At 42.4% G+C, this 16,186-nt stretch overlaps 1 pseudogene; it reads left to right on the forward strand.

Moving 5' to 3' along the window:
• LOC136510682 (protein SOSEKI 4-like) overlaps window positions 1–16,186 on the forward strand; it is a 54,323-nt pseudogene that overhangs the window by 24,111 nt on the left and 14,026 nt on the right.

Raw genomic sequence — 16,186 nt, forward strand, 5'->3', positions numbered from 1 at the left:
GTCTTTTATTTTTCTCCTGTTGGGTAAGTCTGGCTGAGTACAATTGAGTACTCAGGGTTTTATTCCCCTTGTTGCAGGTGATCGAAGAATACTTAGAGCTGACTCTTCTGTGTGGAAACTTGATGGTGGGCTCAGAGAGGATATCCTTCATGCTATGACCATAGTGTTTATTTAGAACCCTCATGAAAGGTTTTTATAAGAGAAGATGTATACTCTGTTAGTATCTCTTGTATATAAATGTCCACTATATTAACGCTTCACCATGTCATTAAATTAATCTTGCTTCCTCTGTAACTCTGATAACATTGTTAGATTTTGTTGTATAATAAATTGAGGTAATATTCTAGTACTGTAATAAAGTAATGTAAGGAATGACTTAAGAACGTTGTAAGCTTTATTCTCTCATTTGTGATCCTGATGGAAAAATATGGATTTTTGAGTTCTCCCTTGGGGCGTGCTTGGCGGAACTGCATAGTTTAGTGTCCTCTCTTGGGTACTTAGTGTCTAATGGAAGACAAGTACCCCTGGGAGACATTAGATTAGGTAATTCTGCCACATTTCTATAGAGCCCTAGCATTGGTAGTGGTACTTCCATTGGACACTAGAAATCCTCTCTTCTATTACTTCACAAGTAGCGGATAGGTCCCTAAAAGGTCCTTGTGTGGTTTTGGTAATTGAGTGATAACCTAGGTGGACTAATTGTGTTTATGTGAGATACGTAGGTGATTAGTCCATAGGTACATGTGTGTGAGCAACATATGCCATGAAGGTGAAAATGGCTTGGAGATGTTGCAAAGCTCACACATGTGATGATGAAGGAGCTCATTGCACATGAGACATGACACTGAGTCATGTGATCAAGGTGGAGAAGATCAAGACATAACTTGTCTTGATGGACCGGTTGCAAGCGTGAAGGGCAAGTCAGAGGCTTTGGAGCGATGGACCGCGTGGCAGTGAAGCTTGAGCAAGATTTGGCACCAATGGACGAAGGCAATGGTGAAAAGCAAGTGAAGTCAAGATTGATGAACCAATATGATCACATGATATATGAAGTGGATCATATCATTGTTGATCGTGTTGGTGCATGTGTTGCATCAACATTGGAGGAAACAGAATGGAATGCGCAAGGCAAAGGTATAACCTAGGGCATTTCATTTCATTGGTCATAGGTGTGTAGAGAAGTTGATGATCGAGTTTAGGATAGATGGCCGTACTATCAAGAGGGGCAAACTTGTTTGCATATCGGTCATCTAGTGCCACTTGAGTGATCTAACTTTGCATCATCGCTAGGATCGAGTGGTGTGGCAAGTTGAGTGGCTAATCCTTTGGAAAATAATTGTGAAAATGCTAACACACATACACATGGTGGTGTACACTTGGTGGTGTTGGCACGTTTACAGCGGAGATGAAGTTGGAGTTGATGTGGATCAACTCGGCGATGAAACAAAGGCGAGAAGGGTTTGAAACTTCACCGGCGGAGTGTTTGCCCGTAGAGTGTGGACAGTCCGATGGTGCCACCAGCACCCTATATAGAAAAGACATGGTATCATAGAGTGCATCAGACGCTGGTCACACAGTGACCAGACGCTGGGGTCCTATGTCCGATCAGTGGCAATAGTGGAGGCGTAGGTGTCAGTCTTTGACCGGATGCTGGGACACTTCATGGCCGGACGCTGGGTGGGTGCGTCCAATCCCATGGATGTGGAGGCACATAGGAAAGGAGAAAGGACCGTGACCGATCAAACACGTCTGGTAGCGGTTGAGCAGCTCTGGGAGCTTACTGGAAGTGACTAGATGCTAGAGTCCTGCGTCTGGTCTTGGCACTGTGCTGTGTCCGGTCATCACTTGACCATTGAGATCAAGCGACTGAGGTTGAACGGAGGCGACATGTGGCGAGCATCCATTGACCGGACGCTAAGGTCCTACGTCCGGTCGATCTGACTGGAGCGTCCGGTCACCCCGGGCTATGCCTAGTGAAGGGGTACAATGGCTCTATTTTCGTGGGGCTATAAATAGAAGGGATCTTGGCCTTGGGCTGGTAGCTGAGGACACTAGAGCCTTGGTGGCTTATGTGGTAGTGCTTGGGAGCCCTCTATCTCACATATGCTTGATAGTATTCATCTGATTGAGTGAGTGAGCGATTCTAGTGCGATTGCATTGAGTGGCAGTAGGTGGTCATCTTGCAAGCCGGTTGTTGACACAAAATGTGACGCACTGTGCCTCACACACAGCAAGCCGAAAAGTGTAGCTTCAATCGGGTTCCCAGGCGTTTCGTTATCCGGAAGCGTGCCAGTCAGTTTGACCTGAAAACTAACAAGGAGTAAAATAATTAAATGTCAAACCGGAACATGTCGGGTAATACCGGACAGTTCCACATATACGGCCCTGAAGCCACTTACAACGACATACGGCTATAGAGAGCTGTCTGCCAACAAGTTCATAAACCATTCAGCTAATCGTAAGGTGAAATGCACGTAAAGACCTAATTGCCGAATGCATGTGCATGGGAAGACACGTTTGAACAAGTGAAATTAATTATGAGTTAATGCATAACCAAGCTCGGCAATCCAGCCGAATTGGGATCCATGAAGAAGGAACGTACAAATAAAAACGATTAAACTAAACTAAAACCTGCATCTGCCGCACGACACCTAGTTTCGTTAAAGCTTAAACGTGATTAACATACATGAACCCGCAACATGTGACAATCTAGATTAAGACAATTCAGCCACTATGAGCATGTTATCTATTTTGCAAGGGTAATATGAAAGTAAACAATGATCGTTGAAGCACGAATAAAACCACAAGAGAAAGAAGGCCGAACAATATCGATCTAGATTGGGCAGAAGTGTGTCACAAATATATAAAGGATTAAAAACATGCAACACTGGATAACTTAATGAATCTATTTAGATTTGCCATATCTAATATAGAGCCGATAACTATCTCGTTTTCACTAAGCATATGAGTAAACGCCTGCCGCACGGTATCTACTCATAAACGAAGCATAAGCAAAGACTTCTTGATTGTCAAGCAAAGGTCCGCCGCACGACCATTGAAAACAAACAAGACTACTTGCACCATGTCTAAATCCACCGCTTGATACTAGACATGATAACAAGGTTGTCGGAACTTACGGAGGTCGACGGATCGATGACTCCTCTCGAAGAACTCGACGACACGACAAGAAGACTCGAAAGTTGGCACGGGGCCGATTGTATTGATTTGGTTGTGAACCCTTATTACAATGGTCGAGGGTCAATATTTATACCCTAGACAAAATGTGAGTCCCAAAGGACTACGATTTACAAAGGAACTTCTAAACAAACTTGGAAACTTACGATTCTTTATCCTAAACTTATAGATTCCTTTATTAATACAACTCTCATCTTTCCGATCGGTCTTGCCTGCCATCTTCTGTTTTCCCGAATGGAGTTACCGCCTTCCAGAATAACCGACCGCACAAGCATTTAGCCGACCGCTTGCGTTGTTTGCCGAACACCCTTCTTCCCGCATGTGGGCCTACCTGTCATCTTCCAGAATTGACCAAAATCCAGTGTTAACACATGCCCCCTCAATTTCGGGATAAAAGTTGTTTTATTCTGAAATTGACCACAAGCTCTTTCATCCTCCTAGGTCATCACCGTTCAAAACCGCAATCGCTGCCCAAGAAAAGCTTTCAGCGCAACCTCAGATCTCCTTCAAATCTTCAATGGCGACCCAGGATGAAATCCCAGAGGTAAACTTTATTTATATTCGGCAATTTTCATTTCATTCTTCCGCTTCTCTCTTGATTTACTCCCCTCTGATTTCAATCATCTTCTAAAGGAGTACAAGAGCCAGATTTTAATCCCTTATGCTGCCAACCCCGATTCTTATTTCCTCGGCCCAATGGGAAATCCTGACCCCTCTGAAATCATTGAGAAGGAAACCCAAAGAATTCTTTTCAAGTCTGGGATTACTTCACCAAACCGATGGCCAAACACATTCAAGAATTGGCCATTTCCTCCAATCACCGGATGGCGCAACTGGTACAGGAGAATGTTGGAGAAGAGCAGCAGCCACTGGGAAAGTCAGGACATCAGTCATTGTCTGGAGTTATCTTTAGCTGAAACACCCAGGAATGATTCCCTTCTGATAGCAGCTTCTCATTTTTGGTCTGACGCTACCAATGCCTTTATCTTTGGTCATGGCATTATGACTATCACTTTAGCCGACGTATTCATGATGACTGGTTTGAATGTGTCATTGCCAGTATATCCTCATAAGTACAAGAGCAAGAGTAATCAAAGAGCCGTCAGTTCTGGATGTGGATGGGTCAAACATATCCAGAACTATATGAATGCATCCGGCACCGTTTCTGACAAAGAGTTGAAAGCCTTCATGAATATGTGGTTATGCAGATTCATCTTCTGTGGAAAATCCAATGAACCAACCCTGAATCACATGGTAATGGCTGAAGACTTAGCTGCAGGCACCCAGATCCCATTAGGCAAATATCTTTTAGGGTCGGCCTATTATATGATGCATCAGATCACCCTTCAGATGCGCCAAAGTGGAGAAATTTCTTGTGTGAATGGTCCCTGGTGGCTAATTCAAATGTGGCTCCAACTATATATGCATCAGATAACCCCTGTGAGCCTCCTCAACCTAAGTTTCCCCTCAGTTAACTATGCTGAAGGCAGCACAGCGAAGGTTAAGGCTTGCCAGACCTATGGGGGAAGCAGCAGCATCTATAAGCATTGATATAGACATTGGTCATCTCTTCAAGCTATTTTTCAAAGGATTCGGCAATGTGCTCTGGTTTCCTTACAGAGAAAATGAAGATCTGACTCTACCCTGCAAGTTCAGCTATGAAATTGGTTGTTCAGGCCAAGAATCCACAGAGATCTTCAACTCTTTTATCAAACCTTGCACTTTGCCAGCCGAATTTCATCATGGGAGATTAGTACAGTCCACCTATGAATTCTATTATCCAAACATGGTGGCCAGACAATTAGGATGCGGCCAACTGCCTCCAAAATTCCTCTTCTCAACAATCATAAAATCAAGGGAAGTAATAACAGAAGGAATGGAAGCCAAGAAGGTCTTTGAATTAGGATGGGAATTACCAATATATGAACCATCTCCATTTGGGCTAATAGATGCTGCTCATCCCCTCTTTGTCTCTTGGTGGCAAGAATGGCATGCTCATATCTTCAATATATCAGCTCATTCTTTATGCAAAAACTTGCAACCCGATTTTGCTTCTGACAGTGAGGTAATTTTATTATGCTCATCACTTCTTGTTCTTGAATCCACTTCTTATTTTAACATCTGGTCATGCACAGGATCTTGAGTTTACTCCCCCTGCCAAAGCAATTCAGTATTATCCGGCTGGTCCCAAACCTGCTCTGGGGTTTGATGCTCCAGACTTAAAGGAATTCATGAAAACTCCTATAACTTTGGATTCAGCACCTTTAAAGGCATTCATGAAAACTCCTACTACTTCAGCTGCTGCATCTTCAAGAGGAAAAAGCAAAAGGAAAACACCTGAAAGTTTCCTCTTACCCAAGAAACCAAGGACCAAGAAAGCCAGATTACCTCCTAAGGTATGAATCTTTTATTTTTCTTATCAGGTCAACAATTTCACTTAGCAGTAAGCCTGACTACCTTTATATCCATTACTTCCATTGCAGCCACAAGTTGAAATTCCCACACTGGGCAATACCTCAGCACCTGCAGAACCAACCCCTGAAGTCTCTACTGAAGATGAAGAAATTCATGATAGAGAAATTTCAGAGACTCATGAGGCTGAAGGTTTAAAGGCTCATACACCTGATGAGACTATAGGTAACATTGTTCAACCAATTCTCCTTTCTTTTCTTTTTAACAACATCTATCCCTTATGCACATTATCATTTACTTTACTGAGAATAGATGAGATCTTAGATGAACTAGCAAGGGAAACTTCTCCTGATCAATCTCCAGATCCATCTCCTCTGAACCTTCAATCAAGTCCTCCAGCAAGCCAGGGTATAACCCATCCTGATGACCAATCAGCCCAACAGGTAATGCCTTGTCTCATACTATATTTTAGCAAAATTACCCAATCGGCTAACACCTTCTTTCTTCCTCTTTGTCTAGAAGAACATCACTAAACCGATCACCAGTTACTCCTTCTCTATTGAGGACTACATTATTGAGAAAGGTGAAGAGATCACTTCTAATCAAACTTTGTCACTGGAGAATCAGGCTCGGCTAAAAGAAGTGATTATTCTGCTGAATAAGGATACTATTAGTCTGGTTCAGGATGCAGACCAGATAAAAGACCTCCTTGAACTCATTGATCAAGATATCCCTTCTGCTCTCAAGGCTCCTCTAGAATCTGCAGCCCATCTTGATGATCACTTTGCTATGGTGAGAAGGGCAACCAAGAACATATCTTCGAGGGCCGCTCTGCAGAAGGATAGATCTTTAAAAAAGCTGGAGATTAAAGATCTTCACTCCCATATCCAGACTACGAGAAATTCTTTGGCAACTTTGGAGCCTGAACTGAGATCCATGGAAGATGAAAAAATCAGACTAGAAACTCAACTAGTCGAACTGAATGCCAAAATTCAGTCTCACAGGGCCCATATAGCCAATCTGCCGAAGAACATAGAAGCAACTTCACTAAAGATAGCTTTGACCATCAAAGAAGACCAGCAGATCAAAAATAAGTTGTCCAGCATCTAGAGTTCTGAAGATGAAGATCAAAAAGTGCTAGATAATGTTAGCCGAATCAGGACTGAGGCCATAGAAGCAATCAATCATCTTCTGAACCAGTAGACACTAGACTTGTAATAAACTCTAAGTGTGATACCCTTTTTTCTTTGATTAAACAACTTTATGTTCACTTATTTTCATTCGTTCGGAAAAAAGCAATCGGCCATTTTCCCTTAAATTACTCGATTAGGATGTAGCCGATTATCTCCATTCTTCCGATAGCCGAACGAATCCAGTCCAAATATTGTGAGGGTATAGCCGAACAATGTTGGCTCCAATAAATCATGGAGATATTCAAGCGACGTTCGACTTAACTCAGGCCTGGCCCAATCCAGTAACGGCCCATCCGAAAGGGAACAAACCTACTCCGCCGTTCGGGATTCTCGTCCCACAACCCCGTGGAATTCGCCACGATCTTTCGCTTCGGCTTATAAATAGCCCCTTCCATTGGCCTTCATCACTATCTTTGCCTCAGCGTTCTCACATCCGTCTCTTCCACTTCCTTCGTTCGATTCATTTCAGAAGGAAACCCTAACCTCCATCAAAGCAAATGACGAACAGCGGCAACCGTGGCAAGCGTCCTGCCGACGGAGAGGCTGAAGGAAGCAGAGCATCGCGCTGCCGGCGTCGTGGGTATGATCCGGTTCTTTGCCCCCTTTGCAACTTCCTCGTTCATCTCTTAATTCTGATTTCTCCTTCCTCATTCATCAGGATAAGAGTCATCAGCTCCAGCCAATACCATCTCCTTCCTCCGGTGTCGGCAGCTCAACCGGGAACTCCATCATCCGGCTCCTCCGGGTCTTCCAGCTCCTCAAGCTCTTACCATTCCAACCCTTGGGGTTCGACAGAGCCAGCAGATGCACACCATCCATACTCCCACGAGGAGGCGCTCAAGTTCCGCCAAGAGAGGGACGAAGCCCGGGAGGAGCTAGGCGACGTCTCCAAGAAGTTCGGCATCGATCAAGCCGAATGGGAAGATCAGCGGAAACAATTCTGCGACGCCATCACCGGTTTGATATCTTCATTTAGTTTTATCATCCTAACTTCCTTTGCTTGCCGACCCATTTCTTCTTTCATGCCCAGCTCTTTCCGCGGAGAATGACCGCTTGAAGACGGCGGCGAACAAGATTGCCGACAAGGTGAATGCTCAGGGGGAGACATCCGAGGCACGCCTTGATGCTGTGGACGGCCGCATTGATCAGGCCGTCATCCAAGGTGTGCACCTCGGCGCTTCTCTCAGGCTGGCGGCGATGACCTCCCAAACCAACGAGGATTACTCCTCCCAGCCAGTTGGCTTTGTTGGAGGACGCCCGGACGAAGTCGACGACATCGATGAGCGTCTGGAGGCCTATGACGATCATGCTGCTGCCCTTGCCGAAATCACAAACCCCCAATCCGTCCTCAACAAATTATTTGAGGAGTAGTTTGTATTAGGATGAACTTTTATAAATAATCTCGTCCTTTGGAATAATATTTACTTCTTTGATCCTTTTCGATAAAATTCCATTTGCGACTGCCAGAAAAAATGCCGAAAACAACCCAGTTTCAGATAAACATTTTTGTGCTAGAGGCGATGCAAACTGCATCGGCTATTTTGTGCTAAAGGCGATATGAATGATATCGGCTATCCTCAGTCTTGTATCTGATTTTTAGGCCAAAGGCGATTTTCTCTCTGTCGGTTTTTCTGATCTACATTCACGAACCAACCTCAACACTGGGGTAGTATTTCTTAAGAAATCTTCCATTAATAGCTCTGGTAAACTCCTCCCCAAATAAAGTCTTCAATATATATGCATTGCCTGGTACACACTCTACTATTCGGAAAGGACCTTCCCAATTTGGAGACCATTTGCCGAACGCTCTATCCTTTGTTCCAACCGGCAATACAGTTTTCCAAACCAAATCTCCTTCTGCGAATTGCTTCAACCTAACCCTTTTGTTATAATACTTGGCGACGCGTAATTTATTTTTCTCAATATTTTCTAATGCCTTAAGACGAATCAAATGCAAATCCTCCAATTCATCCATCATCAGATTCTTATAGTCTTCTTCTGCCAATTCTTTCTGTAAAATAACTCGCCTTGATCCTGACCGCAGTTCCCATGGTAACACAGCATGATGTCCATAAACCAGTTCATAGGGAGATGTTTGAATGGACCCATGACAAGCCATTCGGTAAGCCCACAATGCTTCATTAAGAACCAAGTGCCATTTCCTTGGTTTTTCATCAATCTTCTTCTGGATAATTTTAATCATAATCTTATTTGATGCTTCTGCCTGACCATTAGCTTGTGCATAATAAGGAGAAGAATTATATAACTTAATCCCCATACTTTTGGCAAAGTCACAGAATTCTGAAGAAGTAAACTGAGTTCCTTGATCAGTTGTTATAGTCTGAGGAATCCCGAATCTGTGAACTATATGTTCCTTAACAAAACTGATCATATTCTCTGACGTTACCTTCTTCAAAGGGATAGCTTCAACCCACTTGGTGAAATAATCCGTGGCCAAGAGTACAAATTTGTGTCCCTTACTAGAAGGAGGATTGATCTGACCAATTAAATCCATACCCCATCCTCTGAACGGCCAAGGCTTGATTATAGGATTCATAGCAGACGCTGGAACTTTTTGAATATTGCCGAATTTTTGACAATTGTGACACCCTTTGTAATATTCAAAACAATCTTCCAGCATAGTTGGCCAAAAATAACCAGTTCTCCTAATTATCCACTTCATCCGATAAGCCGACTGATGTGCACCACACAATCCTTCATGAACCTCATACATCACTTTCTTGGCCTCTTCTTGACTTAAACATTTGAGCAATACTCCATCGATGGACTTGTAATATAACTGATCATCAAGAAACACAAATTTGAGAGCTTTATACCTGAGTTTTCGGGAAACCCTTTGAGATGGATCTTTCAGATAATTGGTAACTTCGTATCTCCAATCACCATCTACCTGATCAGTATTTAAAACACCTCCTTCTATAGCAAAAATTTCCCGACTCTCTCGATACCCAGAAGCAGCTTGAGCTAACTTATTTGCTTCTTCATTGCACTCTCTAGGGATATGATGCAAGGTCACTACCAGAAAATTCTTCAAAAGTTCTCTACACTCCTCATAATATTCTCTTAATACATTGTTCTTGCATTCATACTGACCATTCAGTTGATTAATCACCAACTCAGAATCTCCAAAGATTTCAACAGCATCGGCCCTTACTTCTATAAGAAGCCGAAGCCCTCTAAGCAATGCTTCATACTCTGCCTGATTATTAGTAACATGAAAGTCAATAGGAACCGCATACTCAAAAATCTTTCCTTGTGGGGAAATCAAGAGAATACTAGCACCACCACCTTTGTTACAAGATGATCCATCGAAGAACAAGGCCCAAGGCACAATGCTTATCGCCTCAACAGAAAGATCCCGATGTTGGGTAATAAAATCGGCAATAATTTGACCCTTTACCGCTTTAGCCGATTCGTATCTCAAATTAAATTCTGACAATGCTAAAATCCATTTGCCAATTCTTCCATTTAAAATTGGCATTGATAGCATATGTTTGATCACATCAAAACCAGAAACTACCACGCATTCGGCATTCAACAAATAGTGCCGAGATTTGATACATGAATGATACACGCACAAGCAAAGTTTTTCTATAGCCGAATACCTTGTTTCCGGGTCTAGCAGCTTTCGGCTAAGATAAGCTATGACTCTTTCTTTTCCTTCAAACTCTTGCATAAGGGCCGATCCTATTGTTAGGCTGTCGGCCGCCACATACAACTTAAAAGGCTTGTTAAGTTGTGGAGGTACCAGCACAGGTGGTGCCTTCATATATTGCTTGATCTCATCAAAAGCCTTTTGTTGCACGTCGCCTCATACAAATTTTTGATCTTTCTTGAGCTTTAATAGCGGAGAAAAGGGTAAAACTCTCTCTGATAGATTGGATATGAATCTTCTTACAAAGTTGATTTTGCCTAACAATGATTGTAATTCTGTAAGATTCGTTGGCGGCACAACTTTGTCTATTGCTTCCATGCTCTTTTTTCCAACTTCAATTCCCCCTTTATGAACTAAAAATCCCAAAAACTCACCAGCCGAAACTCCAAAGGCACATTTGTTTGGATTCATCTTCAAACCATGCTTTCTTGTGCACTCCAGAGTTTTTCTTAAATCGGCTAAATGTCTTTCATGATCTCTAGACTTGACTACTACATCATCGATGTATATTTCTACAATCTTGCCGATCAGCTCATGAAAAATATAATTCATAGCTCTTTGATAAGTTGCACCGGCATTCTTTAATCCAAACGTCATGACTATCCATTCAAACAAACCAATATGACCAGGACATCTGAAAGCTGTTTTAGAAATATCTTCTATTGCCATAAAAATTTGATTATAGCCAGCATTACCATCCATAAAACTAATGACTTCATATCCTGCCGATGCATCTACTAGTAAATCGGCAACTGGCATTGGGTAACCATCCATGGGAGTTGCCTTATTAAGATTTCTGAAATCTATACAAACTCTCATTTTTCCATTTTTCTTGTATACCGGTACTATATTTGACATCCACTCTGCATACTTGCATGGCCGAATAAAGTTTGCTTCTATTAATCTTTCAACTTCCTTCTTTACATCGGCCAATACCTCCTCTTTGTATATCTTTCGTGGAGGTTGTTTGTAAGGACGAAATCCAGGTTTAATGGGTAATCGATGCTCAACAATGGAACGATCCAATCCAGGCATTTCCGTGTAATCCCAAGCAAAACAATCTTTAAACTCTTTCAACAGGTTTATCAACTTTGATTTATATTCTAGGTCTAACTTCGCACTGATATACATCGGCCTTGGCTTAGAATCATCACCAACATCAATTTCTTCCAATTTGTCAGCCGACATAAAACCACGCCCCAACTTTCCTTTGTTGCCATCGACGGGATTTCCCATTAAAAATTGCTATGAGAGCCGACTGCTTGGATCGGCTGTTGGCCTTCGCTGAAAACATTTACAGGACCTTCCTTCCACACTTTTCCAGAGAAACAATCGACGCCTTCATATTCCCAATAGGTAGATTCTGTGGCAGCAACACTTACCGAATTATCAGCATGTACAACTTCAACATCATCTCCAATCCATTGAATGAGAATTTGATGCATAGTTGAAGGAATGCAACAATTAGCATGGATCCAATCTCTGCCCAAGAGTAGACTATATGCCCCCTTGCCATCAATGACAAAAAAGGTAGTAATCAGAGTTTTTGACCCAATAGTCAGCTCGACATGGATAGCACCTCGGGTATCGGAAGGATTGCCAGCAAAGTCCCTAAGCACCATGTCAGTTTTCAATAATTCTTCATTAGTCATCCCAAGTTTCCTGAAGGTAGTATAAGGCATGATATTGATAGCAGCCCCTCCATCGACAAACATCTTAGTTAAAGGCTTGCCATTGACATATCCCTTTAAATAGAGTGGCCTCAAGTGACGATTCTTGATTGGTTTATCAAAAACAGCCTGCTGTGTTAATACAAGCTGAGCCATCAAATCCTGACATTCACTTTCATCAAAATCGTAGCACACCTCTTCTTGGACATCTTGGCTCTCGGGAGCTATATACTCTGATGGGAGGAAGAAAGCCATGCAAGCATTAGCCGAAGGACCACACCCATCAGGCTTCTTTTTAGGACGCCAAATTTGCTTTGTTTCTGTAACTTCCTGTTCCAACTCCCTATTCCTCAATCGTTGTACTCTTCTTTTCTGGCTTTTCCTCAAACCTGGAGGACACCACTGTCCTTTTTGCCATACGTATTTACAGAAGTCAGCTTCTTCATCATGCACTCTATCATGAATCCAACCTGAACCTGCAACTCTCTTCCTTTGCTGATTCTCAAAGCCACCTATTTTTAAGCGCCGATCATCTTCAGGAACCTTCGTTCCAAGTCTTTCATAGACGGGACGGCGGTTGACTCGAGATTGCCTATACTCGGAGTACTGAGCACTACACTCCGGACAATTATTTCTTGCAGGCAACCTCAAACCTTCATTCCAACAATGCCTAAAGAACAAACAACCCTAATGAGACTGCTCCTGTTCTGTCATGTATTCTTCTTGCTTCCTTCGGTATACTTCTTCCTCATACCTCCGGCATTTTTCCACAAACCATTGTTTCTTATAGTATTCCTTCTCTTGTTCCCTCTGCCACTTGTTTAACAAAATACGTGATGTAATTCTGGGTTTGGAAGTTTGACCTTTCTCGGTTCGGCTATTCTGAAACCGAACTCGATGCTGCAGCTCTCTACTGGTGATTTGCCGATCTGGGTCAACAGCACCACTCTCCTTTGCTCTATCGGAAGTCAACACTTTCACCTTACCTTTACCTTTGAGATCATTGGCAGATACCATATTCACAGAGAAAGAAATCATATTTTGTGGAAAAGGCTGATCATCAATTTTCATCTTGCCATCAAACCTCAAATGTCCCTCTTGGATAGCTTTCTGGATTCACATTCTGAACACTCGGCAATCATTGATAGAATGAGAATTAGTGTTATGAAAGCCACAATATTTTTTGTCTTTCACTCCTTCAGGACGTAACATAGGATGTCCTTCTGGTAGCTTGATGCGTCCTTCCTTTATCAACAATGCAAAAAGTCTGTCTGCCTTAGTAACATCAAAATCATAGGTTCCCTTTTGTTGTTTCAACCAGCGTTGACTAACTTGAGTGGGTTCCTTTGCCCAATTTAACTCAGCTGCAGCTATCTCATCTTCATCAATATACTCAGTCGCTTCATCCAGAAAGCCCTAATACACCTCATTAGTGGCATTGTTCTTCTGAAAGCGATTATCTCTCCTGAATCCTTGGGCTTGATTACTCATAGCTGCTAAACGCTATGCAAGTTGACCGAGATCATCAAACTCTAAACCGAACAACTTCTCCCTGATATTCGGCAGCATTCCTGCTATAGCAATTCCAGGTAGTTGATCATCTGGTAAATTTAGAGAATAACACATATTCTTGGTCTCCCTAAATCTGCGAAGATACTCCAATGGTGTTTCATTTGTTCTCATCCTCAGATTCATGAGATCAACCAATTTCTTCTCATTAGTACCCGTATAGAAATATGAATGAAACTTCTGCTCTAGTTCTGCCCACGTACCAATGGAATGAGCTGGTAGAGACGTGAACCATGTGAAAGCTGGTCCTGTAAGAGACAAAGGAAAATATCGAATCTTCCAAGCTTCATCTGAAGCAGCTTCTCCAAGCTGCATTAAGTATCGACTGACATGCTCTATGGTACTAGTATCATCTTGACCAGAAAACTTAGTTAAATCTGTTGGAGGCTTCACCCTTGGAGGTAACGCCACTCTGTTGTACCATTCTGGATAAGGAGACTTGTATGAATAGGATTGATTCTTTGGCTTCAAGCCGAACTGATTTTGCATCATATCAGCCATCCTGTGCATCAAAACATCAATACCTGGATCCTGATTTCCTTGTACTTGTACTCCAGAAGGCAATCCTGAAACACTTCTATACCCTGGATTTGGCATAGCATTGATAGCACTATAATCAGTAAATTCTTGATACCCATCACCATACATATTCTTTTGCAATCTGTTTGATATTGGAGAAACTCTATAAGCTGAAGGTGGCACTTCCCCTGTGGTACCAAATGTCACCTGGCCATAGGTGGGATGTGATTGTTTTTCAGTATGAGTTAATCCACCTATATTTGAAGGCGACGCTACTTCTTTTCCGACAGGCTTCTCTTGATGCTTTGGAACATTGAAAAGCGTCGGCCCACTGAGTGGTCCAACATTTTCTTCGAAGTATTTATCAACCATTGGACCAAAAGTACTGATCATGATTGCCCGAAAGGTATTCAGGAAAGCTGTGTGATGGTTTGTCATGGTTTCTCCCATGGCTTTATAGACCAGGGCTGCCATCTTCTGAGCATCTTCCTCTTCAGTATAATCAGTTTGATGCGGAAGAAGAACCCTTGGCATTGACTGCTTTTGAAATACTTTATTGCTCTTGTTTTTGGAAAAAGACATCAAGCATTTCCGTTGGTATTGCTCACATGCTTGTAGCACTAACTCCTTGTAATTATCTGGCAACTCTGCCATGCTTACATCCAGAACATGATCATTGTTGATCTCAGATGCCATCTTGAACTAGCAGATGGTCCCACCGGGCGTGCCAAAAAGTGTGTTGACACAAAATGTGACGCACTGTGCCTCACACACAGCAAGCCGAAAAGTGTAGCTTCAATCGGGTTCCCAGGCGTTTCGTTATCCGGAAGCGTGCCAGTCAGTTTGACCTGAAAACTAACAAGGAGTAAAATAATTAAATGTCAAACCGGAACATGTCGGGTAATACCGGACAGTTCCACATATACGGCCCTGAAGCCACTTACAACGACATACGGCTATAGAGAGCTGTCTGCCAACAAGTTCATAAACCATTCAGCTAATCGTAAGGTGAAATGCACGTAAAGACCTAATTGCCGAATGCATGTGCATGGGAAGACACGTTTGAACAAGTGAAATTAATTATGAGTTAATGCATAACCAAGCTCGGCAATCCAGCCGTATTGGGATCCATGAAGAAGGAACATACAAATAAAAACGATTAAACTAAACTAAAACCTGCATCTGCCGCACGACACCTAGTTTCGTTAAAGCTTAAACGTGATTAACATACATGAACCCGCAACATGTGACAATCTAGATTAAGACAATTCAGCCACTATGAGCATGTTATCTATTTTGCAAGGGTAATATGAAAGTAAACAATGATCGTTGAAGCACGAATAAAACCACAAGAGAAAGAAGGCCGAACAATATCGATCTAGATTGGGCAGAAGTGTGTCACAAATATATAAAGGATTAAAAACATGCAACACTGGATAACTTAATGAATCTATTTAGATTTGCCATATCTAATATAGAGCCGATAACTATCTCGCTTTCACTAAGCATATGAGTAAACGCCTGCCGCACGGTATCTACTCATAAACGAAGCATAAGCAAAGACTTCTTGATTGTCAAGCAAAGGTCCGCCGCACGACCATTGAAAACAAACAAGACTACTTGCACCATGTCTAAATCCACCGCATGATACTAGACATGATAACAAGGTTGTCGGAACTTACGGAGGTCGACGGATCGATGACTCCTCTCGAAGAACTCGACGACACGACAAGAAGACTCGAAAGTTGGCACGGGGCCGATTGTATTGATTTGGTTGTGAACCCTTATTACAATGGTCGAGGGTCAATATTTATACCCTAGACAAAATGTGAGTCCCAAAGGACTACGATTTACAAAGGAACTTCTAAACAAACTTGGAAACTTACGATTCTTTATCCTAAACTTATAGATTCCTTTATTAATACAACTCTCATCTTTCCGATCGGTCTTGC

The sequence above is a fragment of the Miscanthus floridulus genome, chromosome 16, assembly GCF_019320115.1.
Source record: "Miscanthus floridulus cultivar M001 chromosome 16, ASM1932011v1, whole genome shotgun sequence".
Taxonomy (NCBI): Eukaryota; Viridiplantae; Streptophyta; class Magnoliopsida; order Poales; family Poaceae; genus Miscanthus; species Miscanthus floridulus.